Genomic DNA, 20786 nt, shown 5'->3' on the forward strand with positions numbered 1-20786 from the left:
CATTAATTACTTACTTATAACTTTGTTGCACTTCCTGACTCCAGACAAACCCAGATCATTACATATACAAGGATAATATGTATCTTAGCAACTAGATCTAGTCCATCAGATCACATAAAGATAAGTCATTATGATCCTAATCCATTATAGATCTCATCCATCAAAACTGAAGCTAAACACAATCAACCAAACTGAATATGCAGAATGCTGACACTAGTAAACAGTCATCAGAAGTCATCAACAACTAGAACCATCTGTAACTTCAAACATCATAGCTCTTATGCTATACGCTACTTAGATGTATCTAACATGCATATGTACGTGCTTTTATCATAGTCAACCAGCGTATACATCTGTAAATATTCATTCATGATTTGCAACTATTCCAAACTTGAGTTATACCCAGATCATAATATTTATAGAACATTACATGCGTCAGTATACCGATCTAGAATAAACATGATCAAACCGTATAGAGGTGATTCATTCCAAGCCATTAGATCCCAATCTATCCTTAGATATTGTTCTCCATCAACTGCTAAGATTCCTCCTTAGCAAAGCATTATGAACCCATAACCTGCATACTAGATCGAATACTTCATCATATATTCGAGACTTTCTGAATCCCTTTGCCTAATGATCTTCTTCTCCTTTTATAGTCTTAGGCCTTACTCAATACCATGATCCAAAACCATAGAGAATCAATACCATGGACCCAATTCCTGGGTTCAACACTTTAGACGAGATACCATGGTCCAAAACCATAGCTCCAAATACCAAGGACTAAATACCACAGACCCAAAACTTAGTTTTTCGACATGTAAGCACCTTTCCTTGCATGAAAGTGTGTGTGTACGATATACGTGCCTCTGTATATAGTGATCTTGCGTGTATACACTACTTGGTATATAGCGAACCTGCGTATATACGTGACTTGGTGTATAGTGAACCTGCATGTGTATCCGACTTGGTATATAGTGAACCTGCGTATATACTTTTCTTTCTTCATTCTTTGTAGTCTGATCATCAATTATTTGCTACTAACCTATTGTACTATGATCTATCATCTGTGTGAGTTGCCATCAAGGACAACACTTGTATCATAATGCCAACAATCTCCCCCTTTGGACTTGATGGTAAAGCTAACTTGCCATACTGAGAATTTTTATCTTAATGAGTTGTCATTGTTTATTACATCTGAACTGATTCCTTTGAGTTGTCCTGCATCCCATGTATTCTTTCACATCTTATATCTCTTCTGTAGATTCATCTAGTTATATATAAGTGAGTTTTTCTTCTACAAGGGGTTTCCATCAAGGACAACACATTCATCATAATGCCAACAATATTCCCCTTTGGACTTGATGGCAACAACCATACCAAGTCACTCTTCCCCTTTGACATCAAGGGCAAAGGGCAAACCAAGATATTCTCTTCCTTGATATACATTCCACTATCCATAGTCCCCCTGAGTACCTGTTGAAATCTCTGATTGAGCTCCCCCTTTGTATATGCCAAGGTGTACCAATCTGTCCATGCTCCCTCTGAGTACATGCTGAAATATTTGCTCTGCTGAAGTGTGTTGTTCATGCTTCCCCTGACTATAATCAAGGTCTACAAAAAGATGTTCTACAAACAAAACATGACTCTATACATCATAAATGACCTTCCTATTACCAAAGACTTATACATACATCCATCTCCCAACCAAGTGGGGATATACCAATATTGACTCATCCACCCAACCAAGTGGGGATATACCAGATACCAATTGTTTATACATGACTGAAATATTACATCATTCTTCCCATGCATAGTGGGGGTACAATTTACATCATATGACCAAAAGGGATTCATCAAATGACTACAATAGACAGGGACAAACTATTACATCATGAGCCTTGATATGACCTTTACATTGAATGATATACATGACATTTATAAGAGAGACCAAACACATAAATAAGACCATGATAGTCATCAACAACTATCATACATAGTGTATGATCTGCTCCATAAGCATCTGTCAATAGCATCTAGACCAACAACCTGTATATGTCCATTAGTGTAGATAGCATCAACCTGTGACAAGATATATAGATATCAATTCATCCTCTTGATATTGAGCATTATAAAATCATTCACATTATATCATATTCGAAAGACACCATAGCCATCTCATCAACATCAAGATCTACATGATCTTATATATCATCCATGTATCATCACTCGGGGACATCCCTCATCTGTATCAATCAACATATGTAAGTATCAACCTGTCATCATATGGGTAAGAACTCATCATCATCATGTTTTCAACAATGTAACTTTGAGTAATCATCCATGTACCTAGCATATTGTATATAGCACTATGTATCTTGAGCTCAAGATCTTTTGTCAAGACTTCTTGATATCATCAACAACAACAATCCTCACCCACGTGAATGCCAAGAACTATATGAATCCTACATCATAACTATATTATATGGCGACAACAGCATATGAGTGACTCATCATCAACTAATGAAATTGTGTATTCAAGCTTTGTACTTCTCCTTATCCTTATGAAGATCACCATGTAAGCACCATATATGCATCATCAGAGAATCAACCACAAATCTGATCTGAACACCAACTATGTAACCCCAAGAATCATATGAGATTTTATCATGGAAAACTCATAACCATATCATAGCAAGATGTATCATTTAGCCATATAAGCATCATCACCAAGGACTACTAACCATAATGCCAACAATGTATTATTAAAAGTATATGCTCCCCCTGAACCTGTGCCATCTTGTTTACTGTCAGATCTGATCATGCATATATCAGCAAGAAGTATCAAGGCATCATCATCAACAAGTTAGGATCAAAACACTTCTAAACATCTTACAAGTATCAAGACATTTCCACACATCATCAGCAGATTGTAACCATTATCAAACAGAGCAAGTAATGGACTGAATCATATCAGACCCTTTTCCTAAGCCTGTCCCACTGCTTTTCTCAAACTGACATATACACGACTGTGCACTGTCTAACTCACGTATATACGCAACTTCTCTTTATGAAACTTGCGTATGAGATTGAGAACACTGAAGTTTTACACTTTCAGCTTCCTCTGAGTCTGTTATGTTTGTACATTGTGCTGTGCCACATCTTTCTGACAGTACTTCCTTCTTCTTCCATATCTTCAAGTGTGATGATGTTTTCTGCTTTTGGTATGGTGCCTGTACTTTGCTCCTACATTCCTTTGCTATATGTCCAAGCTTGTTACATGCATAACATCTTACATGTTTCATATTCTTTTTGTAGCAATCAACAACTTTGTGACCAAACATATTGCAAGAAAAACAATATCCCTTAAAGTACATGGAAAGTGATGATCTTTTTGTGTGATGGTCTTGAACCATTCTACTTCTGCATTTGGCTGCAACATGTCAAAGATTATGACATTCATAACATTCAACATTATTCATCGAAGGAGTAAAAGATTTTATTTGAAGAATTTCTTTCCTTGGTTGTTGATGGGATTGACCTCTCATCTCCTTGTTGAGTACTTTAGATTGTGCATTAGAGTTCCTTGTCTTATTTTTTGAACTAGATTCACCTTCAATAGATTCATGAAAACCGAGACCAATTTTGATAGCAGGAGACCTTTGACTACTAAGGATATCATCCAAGATCTTAGTGCTATCTTGAAATTGTAAGAGCTTATACTTTTCTTCTAAGTTATCTTTTAGAATATTTACATCAACCTGAAGTTGCTCTTCCTTTTCACGATACTGCTTCTTCATGTTTTCTTTAGCTTTTCTTCCTTCTTCCAACTGGTGTCTTAATTCAAGAACTTCGTTTTCTTGTTTTTCAAGACCTTGGAGTAGTTCTTTATTCTACTTATTTGATTCTTCAAGATCTTCTTTTAGCAAGAGGTTCGTAGCTTCAAGACTTTCATAGTAACTGGATCTTTCTTTGAGTTTCTTGATTGTTGTGCTTCTTTCATTTACTTCACTTCTTAATGATGTCACTTCATCTTGCAACTTTTGACATTGATCTTCCTTTTCCTTGAATAGCTTCCTTAGCTTGTTTCCTTCCTCTAGTTGAGCTTTTAGTTTGGTAACTTCTTCTTTGGATATACATTCCCTTTTGTGCAATAGATCTTGTTGATCTCTAATTTTGTCTGTAAGCATTTTAAATTCTGCCTCTATTTGATATCTTTCTTTCTCACTCATAAGAGAAAATTCAGTTGTTTCACTATCACTTTCATCATCTTCAAATGGATGGAGAAATGTATCACCAAAGGATAAAAGATTCATACCTGATAGTTCTTTTGCTTGCTCATCTTCATTCTGAAGTGATTCTTCCACATATTCCCCAATCGATTCTCCCACTGTCATAGTTCTTCTGGGATGTCTTCTTTTTCTTAGGTGCTTTCTTCTTAAGCTTCCTTCCCATTGTTCTACGGATCTCCTTCGAGCGATGAATCTTCTACCAAAGGACCTGCTCTGCTACCAATTGTTGGAAATAATACTGAGAAGGGGTGGGGGGGGGGGGGGGGGGTGAATCAGTATGATCAAATCAAACACTTTTTTCATTTCCATACTCAGATTCATATACGATACTTCAGTTAACGGAACCTGCGTGTACACGCAACTGTGTCTAATGCAACCAGCGTATATCCAGTAAACTTATGATTCAGTTAATCCATTAAATGTTGATCTTTAGTTAGTGCATCAGAATTTTATTAACCATATGAATAGTAAATAGGTTCAGTAAAACAAAATAGATCATCACAAAAAAAAAAGCAAACATGAACACCATGATGTAAGGTGGAAACCCAATGTGGGTGAAAACCACCTGCTACAAGTCGTCTCTATATTCTTTTAATAAGAAACTTATTTTTACAATATTTCTGTATTGGTGCAGTCTTATACCAGTACACAGGCTTCTACCTGTAGAAGGCTACAACCTTCTCTTTCCTCCTCTAGGTACCACGTTTCATAAATTTTCAGACTGGATACTCATGGAACACATCATCAAAATTTGAAGGCCACGTTTCATCCAATTTTCATACTAGACCCATCAATATCATTGAAGTACACAATCAATCAAAACTAGCATCATCAATCTCTGAATCACCGAATACTGAATCACTGAAACCCAGTCAACATACTGTAATCACCAGAACATAGAGAAGAAAACAGAACTCTACAACAATGTTCAGATCTAACTATATCATCAAAAATCATGTATCAGAGTACATACGCTACTTGGAAGAGTCAAACCAGTGTGTATACGCAACTTCACCAAAGCTAACCAGTGCATATGTCATTAATTACTTACTTATAACTTCGCTGCACTTCTTGACTCCAGACAAACCCAGATCATTACATATACAAGGATAATACGCATGTTAGCAACTAGATCTAGTCCATCAGATCACATAAAGATAAGTCATTATGATCCTGATCCATTATAGATCTCATCCATCAACATTGAAGCTAAACACAATCAACCAAACTAAATATGCAGAATATTGACACCAGTAAACAGTCATCAGAACTCATCAACAACCAGAACCACCTGTAACTTCAAACATCATAGCTCATATTGTATACGCTAATTAGATGTATCTAACCTTCATATGTACGTGCTTTTATCATAGTCAACCAGCATATACATCTGTAAATATTCATTCATGGTTTGCAGCTATTCCAAACTTGAGTTATACCCAGATCATAATATTTACAGAACATTACATGCATCAGTATATGGATCTAGAATAAACATGATCAAACCGTATAGAGATGATTCATTCCAAGCCATTAGATCCCGATCTATCCTTAGATCCTGTTCTCCATCAACTTCTGAGATTCCTCCTTAGCAAAGCATTATGAATCCATAACCTGCATACTAGATCTCATACTTCATGAGATATTCAAGACTTTCTGAACGCTTTTGCCTAATGATCTTCTTCTTCTTTTATAGTCTTAGACCATACTCAATACCATGGTCCAAAACCATAGAGAATCAATACCATGGACCCAATTCCTGGGTTCAACACTTCGGACGAGATACCATGGTCCAAAACCATAGGTCCAAATACCAAAGACTAAATACCACGAACCCAAAACTTAGTTTTGTGACATGTATGTGCCTTTCCTTGCGTGAAAGTGCATGTGAATGATATACACGCCTTTGTATATAGTGATCCTACATGTATACATTACTTGGTATATAGTGAACCTGCGTATATACGCGACTTGGTATATAGTGAACCTGCGTGTGTATGTGACTTGGTATATAGTGAACCTCCGTATATACTTTTCTTTCTTCATTCTTTGTAGTATGATCGTCAATTCTTTGCTACCGACCTGCGACACTATGATCTATCATCTGTGTGAGTTGCAATCAAGGAAAACACTTGTATCATAATGCAAACAGTTATTTACACATGTTATTTAATAAAAATAAATAAATGAAAGGACGTGTCAAAATAAGGAGCCACCCTAAGTAATATAAATAATGGACCTTCACCTTTGTCGAAGTGATTGAAGTCTCTCACAATCTTATTACATTTTATCATTTAATAAAAGAATTGAGATATTTTCATGTCATTTCCTATGCACTTGTGATGTATTCTATTTTCAATATTCAATCTTGCTTCTATGTAACAACCCTGGTGAAAATTCCATGTAATAAAAGTTAATAAAGGAAAAATAAGATCACAATTAAGGGACACTTATTCCAAGCTACATGATGGGAAAAGATATCGTAGTGGGCATCACTAGATGTCTTTATGGCTAAGGGAAATTGGCAAAGGCATTAAAAAGACAAAAAGGCATTTTGGCACCTTTATTTATGAAAATAAAGTAAATTAGGAGAAAAGAAAGGTGAAAGGTCACATGTTGCATGTGAGGATAAAATTGAAGGAAAATAATGGAAAATGAAGAAAACAGAGGCCTAATTAATAAAAAGGCTTATTAGGATCAGTTTGTAACCTTTTTTCAGTTAATTTTTGGAGCTTTCTTATTATTCTGTCCCTCACTCTCTCTCTCTCACTTTTGGATACTTAGGGTTTTTGGAGCACTCTAGCCTTGGAGCAAGGAAGGAAAAGAAAGCAAAAGGAAAGGGAAGAAAGCAAGGATCAAGCAAGGAAGAGTACGATCAAGAAAATTCAATAGGAATACTTCTAGGTAACATATTGCATGTGTATTTCCTAGCTGGTTTTGACATGCATGGATTTGCATGTTAGTGTATAGTTCCCTTGCTGTCGGTGGCATGGTTTTGCCGGGTTATGACAATGGTTTTTAGCCTAAACTTTCCTTTCCTAGATAGCCATGGTGTGATGGGATTGTTTTCTCAGTTTTGAGCATTGAAATTGCTGGATGGTTTTAGAATCTGGGGTGGAGGTGGCCTCAGGAAAATCCCAAAGGCCAAGGAATCCCTTGACCAGTTTTGGTAGGATACACAATAAAGCATGAGGGAGGAGTCTTGGTTTAGGGCCTAGTGATTCGATGTGAACTGCAATAAAGACTGAGAGAATGGTGTATCAGTTTAGGGCCTAGTGATCTGGTGTGAATTGTGGTAAATCCTGAGAGACAAGGAGACAAAAAATTCCTCAAGGATAGTGATGGAGTCTGGAGGTATTCCTAGCTTGGTTTGGTTTTGTGATCTCGGTGCCAGTTTTGATGAAATCACGATTTAGTGAGGGTGGAGGTGGTTTAACCTCTAGAATACTTTGGTTGTTTTTGGATTTTTTTATCCGTGAGATCCCACATTCATGCTTGGAATATGGCATGGGGGTGACTGGCTGAAAGAAAGATTTGGTTCAGCCATGTCTACGGTTGGGTTGTCCGTGGAAGTTCAGAACATGGTCAGATCTGCCTATGTTTAAGAAAACATAAGTTCTCTTTCTTTTGTACTTATTAATATTTGGATTTAATGGTTTTTATATGACTATTATTTTCATTGTTTAATTCTGGTTATAAGCATGGTTATATGACTGGTTATTTTCATGGTTATTTCATCTATTTACTTGTAACTGAAGGGATAATGGATGCAAGACCTAATTGATGTCAAAATAGTTAAGGGAAGAGGGTGGTGATCCTTCTTGTAAAGTATCATATGAGCTATCAGTCATTTATGCTCTGTCTTGTATTCATTTCCTGTAGATTGCATTAATGCCAAGTTTTTGATAGAATTCTAGTCTCGATTGGGGATGGTCAAACCTAGTCTTCAAGTTAGTTTTTGAGTGGTAAGGCTTGTTATTATGTAGATCATGGATTCTGGAAGTGTCATTGAATTTTGGGCAATGACTTGGGCTCTGGGCTTGAAAAATTGGCTCAAATCCCAAGGACGTTAGAACAACACTAAGCAAAATAGTCCCTGGATGCTGGCATGCGATGATGTGGGAGCGTCCAGAGCCCTCTGGATGCTGGCATGGGATAGTCTAAGGGTTAATTGGTCAAAAAATAAGGGGGGAGTCACGGGATGGTTACCTGAGAGGTTGGGATTATTCCTGAGGGTCTTTTTGTTGATGTGGATGGTCTGTATGGTGTGTTTCCATTGGTTCCACTCCCTTAAGGTGACTTAGGAGGTCGACTCATATCATAGTAACTTCTCATCACATGTTTAACCAAGTTGGCTGGTTACTTGGGTAGATGTGGGAGGAGGGTATTACAGAGTGGTATCAGAGAATGGTTCACCCCTCGGACTAGACGGGCCATGTTCTGGTCATTCATTCATGTTGGTTGCATGTGTGTCAATCATCCTTGAATTCTTGTTGCATATGCATGGTGTTGGTCATGGTTGTGGTGATGTCGCCATGTGAAGGAAGATGTTATTGTGTGAAGTGTGTCGTCACGGGTGTATGAGTGGTTACATGTTGTTTATGATTGCATACTGTCAGTGTGAAGTGATATGGTTGTTGTTGTCATGCATGGGGTCATGGTATGTGTAAGTGATATGGTCACGCATTGATGAATGGACTCTACTTAGAATGATCGATATATAGTTACATTATTATGTGTTATATTTCTATATGTTGTCATGATTATGTTATACATGTATCATGTTAATTTGTTGACTCTTTCATACAAGGTATTCTACTCAAATTATACTAAGGTACATTGGTTTATTGTGATTTGGTTTAGTTGAAATGATATACCTTACAAGAAGAATAACAAATATGACTAGCAAGATGGTAAACTACAGTCCCCAAGATTCTCCCTATGGATCAGATGAGCAACATGGTGTTGGGCACTCTTCTGATTTGGCATAGACATTAAGAAGATTAAAGGAAAAAATAAGGAGTTGCAAGGCAGACAATGAGATAATCATACAAGCACAAGAGAAACAAGCAGAGGTAAATACAATGACACTTCAAAGTTTGTTATAATTGTAGCGATAAGGACCACTTTTGATCAACCATGAGCAGGAGAAAAAAACTAATGGGGCATATGGAGGAAAGTCTAATCATGAGTACAAGTTGGATGGAGAGGACACGATCAGAGACAAAAGGTCCTTAGATACTCCAGATAGGAGGGGTGATAGACACAAGTATTATTCTTGTTTTCGTTCTGACAGACATTATAATCGTCATCGTCATCATCCTTACAGGAGGAATGACAAGAGATATTTACCGGATGACTTTAAGAAAGAAAAGCCACCTACATTTGATGGAGAGATGAGTAAATCACAGGATGTAGAGGTATGGTTTCTTGGTATGAGGAAGTTCTTCAGATTGCATGAATATTTAGAAAACATGAAAGAAAATATAGCCACATTCAACCTCAAAGGTAAAGTAGACATTCGGTGGGAAGATGTGAAGAATGTTAAAGGCATTCGGGAAGATTACATGACTTGGAATGAGTTTGAAAGGCTTTTCAAGAAGAAGTATTTGTCGGAAAGGTACTATGATGATAGATGGTGAGCACCAGCATTGCAGCAATAATGCTACAACTCCTGGGCTGCCTACTTTACTCTTATCAACCCGGTAGTTCGTAACAAACATGGAAGTGTCGGTGCTATATGCACAAGTACTAGTTATCACTGCAGGTTGTCACTTGGTCAGCCGGTGCAAGATCACTAGGAGCTCAAGCCAACTTCTATAGATTCCAGAAGAAGAAATATATGTGATGAAAGGAAAGAACGATAGATGTTATTCTAACTACAAAAAGGAGAAAGACTGAAATGTAAAGAAAGCCTAGGAAACTCTAATTAACCAACTAATTCTACTTTTACAGAAAGCACTATGAAAACAATGAAAGGAATGCCATTACCTACTAAAATAAGTAAACAACATCTAACTATGCTATTTCTGGAACTGAATGAGCAAAAAACATATTTTTGGATTTTCATGTGTTTTTATGTGAAATTGACATGCATGTAATTTATTGTGTGTGAGTGTGGCAGCGAATAGGTGGCGTCGGAGGGTGGTTTTGGAACTTGAGGGGATGTAGGATGGTGTGGATGGGTCCTAGGAGGTCTCAAGTGGACTTCTGGAGGTTTTTCCCACACTCGGCCTTCAAAAGAAAGCCTACACTAAAATCTATAGGAGGACATAGGAAATTTATAGGAGGAAATACAACGTTCTACAAGAGGCCTACAGGAGTAGGCCGAAAGCAGTTTTCACTGTTTTGAGGGTGTGAGAGGGGGTGAAAAAGGTGGATGAAGGTTGGAATGAGGTGTTAGGGTGCCTATGGTCTACTATGAACCACCAGGAGAGAAAGATTATTGGATTTTCTCAAGGAGAGAGGAATAAGTCCTAGGAAAAATGTAGGAAACTAAGGTAGAATTGAGGGGAGGTTTAGGCAGCCTGTAGGGCATGGATCAGATGGAGCATGTGATGGATGATAGGATGACCTACTACTAGAAGAGATCTACTACAAAGGAACCGACAGTCAACCATAAGATCAAACAAGCAATGAAATGAGTGCATCTAGAAAAATAGAGTTTTGCATCAACTAGTCGAAACTATGATCTATGAAAGCAAATGCTGAGAAATACTGTAGGAAAGGAAAGCATGAAAGAAGACTATTGCAAATAAAGAAGTGAGCATGATGAAGAAGATCTGAAGCAAGGCAAAACTAGACTATTAACCTACCAAAAAGCTACAAACACTAAAAGTCTGATGAATGAGGAAAATCTGTGTTTTTGGGGCAGAAAGAGGGTCTTTGCCTCAAATCATGGTCCCAAAGGTGGAAAGAGAGGCCAAGGAAATATTGCTAGCCTTTTTAATCTTTTCCTTATCACTGCTTAACCTTCTATAGAAAGCATAAATGGAAGCAAACTACTGAATCATCAAAAGCAACCTATTCTTAACCATAAAACAAATACATCTAACAACAACTAATCTACAAACTAAAACAAAACATACAAATACAAGTAAAGAGGAGCTTGGCTACTTGTATTGGGCCCTAACCCAATAGATTCAGCCCTCTGAGGTAGCTTAGTTCTCACTCGAAAAGGATTCCATCTTTATTTTCAAAACAAAAGCAAGGTTACATGAAACTGTCACAAAATAATAAGCTTGAAGTTGAGCAGAGTTTACATAAGAAATCCAACAAAAATATGACCCTAGTGAGGCCCTAGGCCTCTCTACTTATACAAATGAATCTACCAATAGCTTCCTTAAAATCAGATAGGCTTGGCTCCCAAAAATCGAGATAATCATCAGTCATTCTCCACTTGCACGACTGCCTTCTAGTGCATGATTCGACTGCCTGTACTTCGAGCTGAATGAAGGGGAATTCGAAGTGAGGAGTAATAAATGAGGGGGACTCCCTCCTAGAAGTACTCTCCTTTGTCCACTTCAAGCTATTACTACCACTTGTCTACTGGATCCTTGACTTTGACCTCAAAAATCATCAATAATCAGCATTAAATACACATTAGACCACATGGCACAATAACTAACTCAGCTCACTCTATAAGCATAAATATAATCAGAAAATCATATAATAAGCTAGGAGACTAGTTGATTTGACTAGGTTAGGAGGTAAAATTAGCCCATATAACTACCCATTTATGAGGCTCATCAATAGAGCTAAGGAGTTTTATGATTTTCAGATGGGTTCCATGACAAATGATGAGCATACTACAAGGTTCTTGGAGCTGTTGAGATATGTGCCTTACCTCAAGGAGGATATGGCCAAGGTTTAGAGATTCACCAGTGGACTGCCAGTATCATACCGAGCCTTGATTGAGTTCGATTAGCCTAGATCATTGGAGGAGGCCATCCAAAAACTGAAACATTATTATGAGCAATTGAAGTGCAAAGTTGAGCATAAGCATGACTTGAAAGGAAATGAGAAATTTAAAGAAAAATGGCCACCAAAGCGATGAATACCTCAAGATGCGAGTGAGAAAGAAAATGTAGTCCCTTTCAAGAAGTTCAATACAACTGAGAAAGGACATGGAGTGCAATGGACTAGAGGTGATGGTAGAGAATTGTTGCAGTATTGGATATGTGGCAAGGATCATTGTAAAATGGATTGTCCATAGTATCAGGGTGTTAGACCCTAGATATATAGTGATCAAGAGGCACATATAGTTGGTGATGTTGGTCATAGTTGTTGGGTGTGGAGCCTGATTATCTTCTATATTCAAAGGTATCGCCACGTTGGACCACAGTTTGTTGCCGCTCGAAAAATATTCGTTGTAGGGGGGGTCCAAGGGGGGGGGGCTGCGACCTTTGGGGAGCCCCCCCCCCCCAATGGGGGTTTCAGGGGTAGCACCCCCGAAGCTAAAAACAGATGTAAAATTTCCTTATAAAAGTATAGTAGTTTCTAGTCAATCTGGGATTTTCATTAGGCAGATGATCTGATGGTAGAACTTATGTTTAGTTTAGGGTTTTTTGCCCTAGAAGGCAACCCCTCTCTTTGTATGAGGGCATTGTATTGAGTCTGTGTAATATATGTGTATTCTCCAAGTGAGAAGCAGAGAGGTGAGACTAAGAGAGAAAACAAAGGATATTACAGCGGATCTACTGTAGGTTGTGTCTCTTCATTTTGCTAGATAATAGAAAGGAAGGACTGGCTGTTCGGGGTGGATGTAACTCAAACTAGGTGAACCACGTATATCTGTGTCTCTCTTGTTTTATGAATTTTCTGTGTTTATATTTCTACAATATTTTATGTGTTCCATTGCTCCGTAATATATAATTTTCTAACAACTGGTATTAGTGCCAAAGGTCTATTTGGCTGATAAACTCATAGGAAAGAAGGGTTTCGCGTTTGAGTGGGAGCAATGGCAGAAGATGGTAAGTTTAGGGTCGAGAAATTTAATGACCAAAACTTCTCACTGTGGAAGATGCAGATGGAAGATTATCTGTATCAGAAATATCTGTACCTACAATTGGGCGGAAAAACAAAGATGCTGACGGGAATGACAGATGAAGAATGGAACCTTCTCGATAGAAAGGAACTTAGAACAGTATGGTTGTGCCTCCCAGCGTCGGCCGCCTTCAACATTTTGAAGGAAACAATGATAGAGGGTTTGATTAAGGCGTTGGAGAAACTATATGAAAAACCCTCGGCCTCAAACAAGGTATTTCTTATCAAACGGTTATTTAATATGAAGATGTCAGAAGGTGGATCTATTGCAGACCATTTAAATGATTTTAATACAGTTACAAGTCAGTTATATTCTGTAGGGGTAAAATTTGATGATGAAGTTAGAGATCTTTTATTCTTGTGCTCATTACTAGAATGTTGGAATGGTTTAGTAATGGCCATTAGTAACTCTGTTTCTGGATCTAGTACTTTAAAGTTTGTTGATGTTGTCAGTGCTATCCTGAGCGAGGAAATGTGACAGAAAAGCTTCGGTGAGACATCAAGTAATGCTTTGAGTGTAGAGTCTAGGGGAAGAAAAATGGAAAGAGGAAAGAGCTCAGGATATCGCAGTAAATCAAGGAAAGGCATATCCAAGTCTAGATCAGGGATAGGGTGCTGGAAATGTGGAAAGAAAGGACACCTAAAGAAAGACTATAGATCTCAAAAGGGAAAATAATGAGATGCACAACAAGAAAACAATCATGAAGAAAATGTGACAAGTGAGATGCTACAAGATGCTTTGATTCTTTCTTTCGAAAAATATTACTGATTCCTGGGTGGTAGATTCAGGGGCCTCATTTCATGCCACACCTGATAAGAAATACTTTCATGACTATGTTCAAGGAGATTTTGGACAAGTTCGTTTGGGTGATGATAAACACTATAAAATTGTTGGAATGGGTAAGGTTCTTGTAAAACAGTAGAATGGAAACCAATGGCTACTAAAGGAGGTAAGGCATGTTCCAGATCAAAAGAAAAATATAATTTCAACAGGGCAGTTAGGCGGTGAAGGTTGTGTGAAAACTTTCACAGATAAAGCTTGGAATGTTACCAAAGGAGCCCTGGTAATAGCGAAAGGAGAAAAGGTTGGTACATTGTATTTATGCAATGGTATTTCTAACTCTGTTAATGATTTAACTTCCAAAGGAGCAGATGTAGCATTATGGCATCATAGGCTTGGACACATGAGTGAAAAGGGGATGAAGATTCTTCACTCAAGGAATTTATTGCCGGGTTTGAAGAATGTTGATTTGGACTTATGTGAGAATTGGATTTATGGAAAACAGAAGAAAGTCAGATTGCTTAGAGTTGGGAAAGAAAAGAAGAGAGAAAATTTAGAGCTTGTGCACATAGATGTATGGGGACCTACTAAGGTATCATCTCTTGGTGGCTCTCATTATTATGTTACTTTTATTGATGATGCAACTAGAAAAACTTGGATTTATTGTATTAAGAATAAATGTAATGTATTTGATACTTTCAAGAAATGGAAAGCTTTGGTTGAGATTTAGACAGGAAAGAAATTAAAGTGTCTCAAATCAGACAATGGAGGTGAATATTGCAGCAAAGAGTTTGATAGGTACTGTTCAGAGCGTGGAATTCGTAGAGAGAAGACAGTTCCAAGAACACCACAAGAAAATGGTGTGTCAGAAAAGATAAACAGAACAATCATGGAGTGTGCAAGGTGCATGAGATTGCATGCAGGATTTCCTTTACAATTTTGGGCAGATGCTGTAGATACTATTGTTTATGTAATAAATAGAGGGCCTTCAAGTTCCTTGGATGGTGGTGTTCCAGAGGAAGCATGGACAGGTAAAAATGTAAACTACTCTTTTTTAAAGCCTTCTGGTTGTGAGGCCTTTGTCCATATTGATAAAGAAAATAGAACAAAGCTTGAGGCAAAGTCAAAGAAATGTACCTTTATTGGATATGGTGTTAATGATTACGAAAATCACAAAATCATTAGGAGAAGAGATGTAATATTCAATGAAAAGGTCTTGTATAAGAATCAGTTGCAGGAAAAGAAACAAGAAAAAGAAAACATGGAATATGCAGTTCTTGATGAAATCACTAAAAAGGTAAAGGTGCCTGAAAATAATAATAATCAACAACCACAACAACAGCAACCACCACAACAGCAACAGGCACCCCAAACACCTGAAAATGGTGTTAGAAGATCTACCAGGATAGATAGACCCCCTAAACGATACTCTCCTTCATTATATCATTTATTGTTGACTGATCTTAGTGAACTTGAATGTTATGCAGAAACAATGCAGGTTGAAAGTAGGAAGAAGTGGGAGGTAGCCATGGAAGAAGAGATGGACTCCTTAATGCATAACCAGACTTGGGACATAGTTGGGTTGCATGCTAGAAAAACTACATTGAAGAATAAATGGGTTTACATGTTGAAGGAAGAAGATGGAGGAAAACAGAGGTACAAAGCTAGACTTGTGGTGAAGGGGTTTGCACAGAAGAAAGGTATTGATTTTGATAAAATATTTTCTCCTATTGTTAAAATGACTTCAATCAGAACTATTTTAAGTCTAGTAGCAGTTGAAGATTTGCATCTGGAGCAGTTAGATGTAAAGACAACCTTTCTCCATGAGGATTTGGAGGAAGAGATATATATGCAGCAGCCACAAGGATATGAAGTGAAAGGGAAGGAGAAACTACTGTGTAGGTTGAAGAAGAGCTTGTATGGCTTAAAACAGGCTCCAAGGCAGTGGTATCTAAAATTTGACAAGTTTATTTATGAACAAGTTATAATAGATGTCACTCTGATCATTGTGTTTATCCGAAAAAGAAAAATGATGGCAGCTATATTATATTGTTATTGTATGTAGATGACATGCTTGTTGCAGGGTCTAACATGCAGGAAATAAATGTGCTCAAAAGAAAATTGGCAAATTCATTTGCAATGAAGGATTTGGGAGCTGCAAAATAAATCCTTGGTATGAGAATAACTAGAGACAGGAAAAATCGTAAATTAACATTGTCTCAAAATGAGTACATACAAAAGGTGTTGAAAGGATTTAATATGCACAATGCAAAACCAGTTAGTACACCTTTCGCTAGCCATTTCAAACTTAGTAAGGAAATGTGCCCAAAGACGCAAGAATACATGGATTATATGTCTAAAGTTCCATAGGCATCAACATTTGGAAGCTTAATGTATGCAATGGTATGTACAAGGTCTGATATTGCACATGCAGTGGGAGTTGTAAGTAGGTACATGAAAAATCCAGGAAAGGAACATTGGATGGCAGTGAAATGGATTCTTAGATATTTGAAAGGTACCACAAATCAAGCATTATGCTTTGGTGGTTCAGACATTTCTCTACAGGGATATGTTGATGCATATATGGCAGGTGACAGAGATAATAGGAGGAGCACTATAGGATATGTATTTACTGTTGGTGGAACAACTGTTAGTTGGGTTTCAAAAATCCAAAGTGTTGTTGCACTTTTAACAACAGAAGCGGAGTATGTTGCTGCTATAGAGGCTAGTAAAGAAATAATTTGGTTACAAAGGTTTATGGGTGAATTGGGTAAGGAGAATGATATGGGCACGTTATACAATGATGGCCAAAGTACCATTCATCTTGCAAATAACTCAGCATTTCATTCCAATACTAAACACATACAACTCAGGTACCATTTCATATGATCAATGTTGGAAGATAGAGAGTTGAAGTTGGAAATGATACATACTAGCCAGAATCCTGCAGATATGCTAAGAAAAGTTGTAACTAGGGAGAAACTGAGAATATGCTCAGTTTCAATTGGTCTTCAAAGATGACAATGAAGATGAGAAATAGCTAGGTCCAAAGAGGAGTCATTGTCCAACAAATGAAGCAGTGGTGGAGTTGCTATAATCAGTCTCCAAGTGGGAGATTGTTGGTTGTGGAGCCTGATTATCTTCTGTATTCAAAGGTATCACCACGTTGGACCCCGGTTTGGAATGGGGTAGCAACGCTGCCCGTAAAATATTCGATCTAGGGGGGGGCCAGGGGGTGGTTTCTATGACCTTTGGGGGAGCGCCCCACCCCTGGCAGGGGGTTTTGAGGGCAGTGCCCCCAAAGTTAAAAACAGATGTAGAATTCCCTTGTAAAAGTATAGTAATTTCTAGTCAATATGGGCCATTCATTAGGTGGATGATCTGACGGTAGAACTTATGTTTAGTTTAGGGTTTTTTTTCCCTAGAAGGCAACCCCTCTCTTTGTATGAGGGCATTGTATTGAGTCTCTGTAATATATGTGTATTCTCTGAGCAAGAAGCAGAGAGGTGAGACTATGAGAGAAAACGAAGAATATTACAACGGATCTATTGTAGGTTGTGTCTCTTCATTTTGCTGGATAATAGAAAGGAAGGACTGGCTGTTCGCTGTGGACATAACCCAAACTAGGTGAACCATGTATATCTATGTCTCTCTTGTTTTATGTGTTTTCTGTGTTTATATTTCTACAATTTTTTATGTGTTCCATTGCTCCATAATATATAATTTTCTAACAATAGCATTCCTTGGACCTATGAAGTTGTGGACAATAAGTAGGCAGATCATCAGGCATCTATCATTGAGATGGATGGTAAGTTTTGTGATCAAGTTGTTTCTATTTTAATTGATATTGGATCTAATTATAGTTATATTAATCCTGACCTAGTGGATAAGTGTGGCTTGAGAAAATAAGTTCTTGTTGAACTTGGTCGGTATAGTTGGCTACAAGTACAAAGAAGAGAGTTCACCATTGGGTAAGAGCTTGTGCATTTGAGTTAAATGGTATGCCTACATCATCACATTTTAATGTACTACCATTGGGATCGTATAGTATGCATTTGTGTATGGGTTCATTGTACTTTCATAGGGCCAAAGTAGATTGCTTCAACAAGGGCATTGAGTGTTTGGATGATAATGGGGAAAATAAAATTTTGCAGGGAAAGAAGAAGCCACATCAGTGAGGATGGTTACCTATATGCAGGCTAAGTTTAGTTGCAGAAAAAGTTGTATGATGTTTGCAGTACATATATCTAGTGACAAGGTTAAATATGTTGAGGATGCATAAATATTCTAGAGGTACCCTATATTGTAACAGTATCAAGATATGTTTTCAAAAACGATTCAGAGTTACCTCCTCATAGCTAAGTAGATTTCTCTATTGATTCGGTGCCAGGGGTAGCATCAACATCAAAGGAACCTTACATGATGAGTACCCTAGAGCCAGTAGATTTGAAATTGTAGTTAAAGGATATGCATGACAAGGGATACATTAGACCAAGCATATCGCCTTGGGGTGCACCAATGTTGTTGGTAAAGAAGAAGGATGATACTCCCTAATTGTGCATTGATTACAGGCAATTGAACAAGGTAATGATCAAGAACATGTACCCATCGTCGAGGATTGATAATTTGTTTGATCAACTGAAGGGAGCAACAATGTTATCTAAGATTGACTTGAGATCAAGATACTATCAGGTACGCATCAAGGAAGAGGATATATACAAGACAGTGTTCAGGACCAAGTATGGGAATTATGAGTTTGTTGTAGTTCCATTCAGTTTGACTAATGCCCTAGCTACATTCATGTGTTTAATAAATATTGTGTTGCATCCTTATTTTGACAAGTTTGTTATTGAATTCATTGATGACATCTTGAGATACTCCAAGAATGAAGAAGAGCATGCTGAGAATTTAGCAAAAATGTTGAGATTTCTAAGAGCACATCAATTGTATGACAAGATTAACAAGTGAAACTTATTTTAGAAAAAGGTGCATTACTTGGGACATGTTGTTTCGAAGGAAAGAATAATAGTAGATCCATAAAATATAAGGGCCATTATGGAGTGGGAAGCTACTAAGGACGTGGAAGAGGTGAGATCATTCATGGGATTGGTAGGTTACTACAGGAGGTTCATTGGGAACTTCGTAGGCATTGCATATCCTATCATCATTGCAGAGGAAAGATAAGAATTTTGAATGGACAGAAGAATGCGTAGCTAGTTTTGAGTAGCTTAAGAAGTTGTTGACACATGCACCAGTGTTAAATATTGTAAATCTAGAAAAAGAATTTGTAGTGTGTACAAATGATTTCAAGAGAGGACTTGGTGGATTCCTTATGCAAGAAGGACAAGTAGTGCTCTATGAGTCGCAAAAATTGAATGAGCATGAGTAGAACTATCCAACGCATGATCTTGAGCTAGAAGCGATCATACATGCATTGAGGATGTGGAGGCACTATATTCTTAGCAAAAGGTTTGTATTGATGAGCAATCACAGTGGGTTGAGATACTTGTTTGACCAACCGAATCTAAATGCTAGGAAAGCTAGAAGGTTGGCTACCATTAGTGAGTTTGAATTTTAGATTAGATACATTAAAGGAAAGGAGAACTGGGTTGAAGATGCTCTCAGCAGGAAGGTACAGATAAATCATATAGTAGCTATGAAATCTTATGGGACAAAGTTACAGGATAAGATCTTACAGGGAAGACAAAAGGATGACAGCTATATGGAGATTATGCATAAGTTATAGCAGAGTATAGGTATAGGTGAAGGTACAAGTACGGGTACAAGTACAGGTGACTGAGACGCAGATTATCGTCTCACGACAGATGGTTTGGTGAGATTCAGGGACAATATCTATGTTTTGAATTGGAGTTAACTCAAGAATATTATCTTGAGGGAGTTTCACATGAAGCCCTCCTTGTGTCACCCAAGATATCAGAAGACATTGATGATGGTGAAGAACTTCTGCTAATGGTCAAATATGAAGAAGGAAGTGGTAGAATTCGTGGCTAGGTGATGATATTTTCAGTAGGCGAAGGAAGACTATAAGCATCCAAGTGGTCTACCACAACCTATTGTGATTCCAAAATGGAAATGGGAGGTTATTTCCATGGATTTCATCACAGGTCTTCTGAGGAAAATGAGACAACATGATTCTATTATGGTGATGGTCAACACATTGAGCAAGGTAGCTCACTTCATTCCAATTAAGACTACATTTTCAGCTAGTGAGGTGGTAGAGTTTTCATTAGGGAGATCATAATACTACATGGTGTTCTGAAGAATATTTTGTCAAACAAGGATGCGAAGTTTACTTCAAAGTTTTGGAAGGACCTACTTGCAGGTGTGGGTACAGAGTTGGCCTTTAGTACAACTTATCATCCACAGACAAATGGATAGATAGAGAGGGTCACAAGATCTTGGAGGATATGTTGAGGATGTACATGATGCACTAGCAAAGAAAATGGGAGCAGTATCTTCCATTGGTTGAGTTTACATACAACAATGGTTATCAAGATTCATTGAGGATGAGCCCTTTCGAGGCATTGTATGGGCGAAGTTGTAATACTCAAATAAAATGGGGTGATATAGTGAACAGGTTACTTATTGGACCAGATATGTTGGCAAACATGGAATAAGAAATGAAGGTTATAAAGAAGAATCTAAAG

This window comes from Pinus tabuliformis, chromosome X (genome assembly GCF_031772625.1).
Source record: "Pinus tabuliformis cultivar Carrire ecotype Pingquan chromosome X, CPIR1, whole genome shotgun sequence".
In the NCBI taxonomy this organism is placed as follows: Eukaryota; Viridiplantae; Streptophyta; class Pinopsida; order Pinales; family Pinaceae; genus Pinus; species Pinus tabuliformis.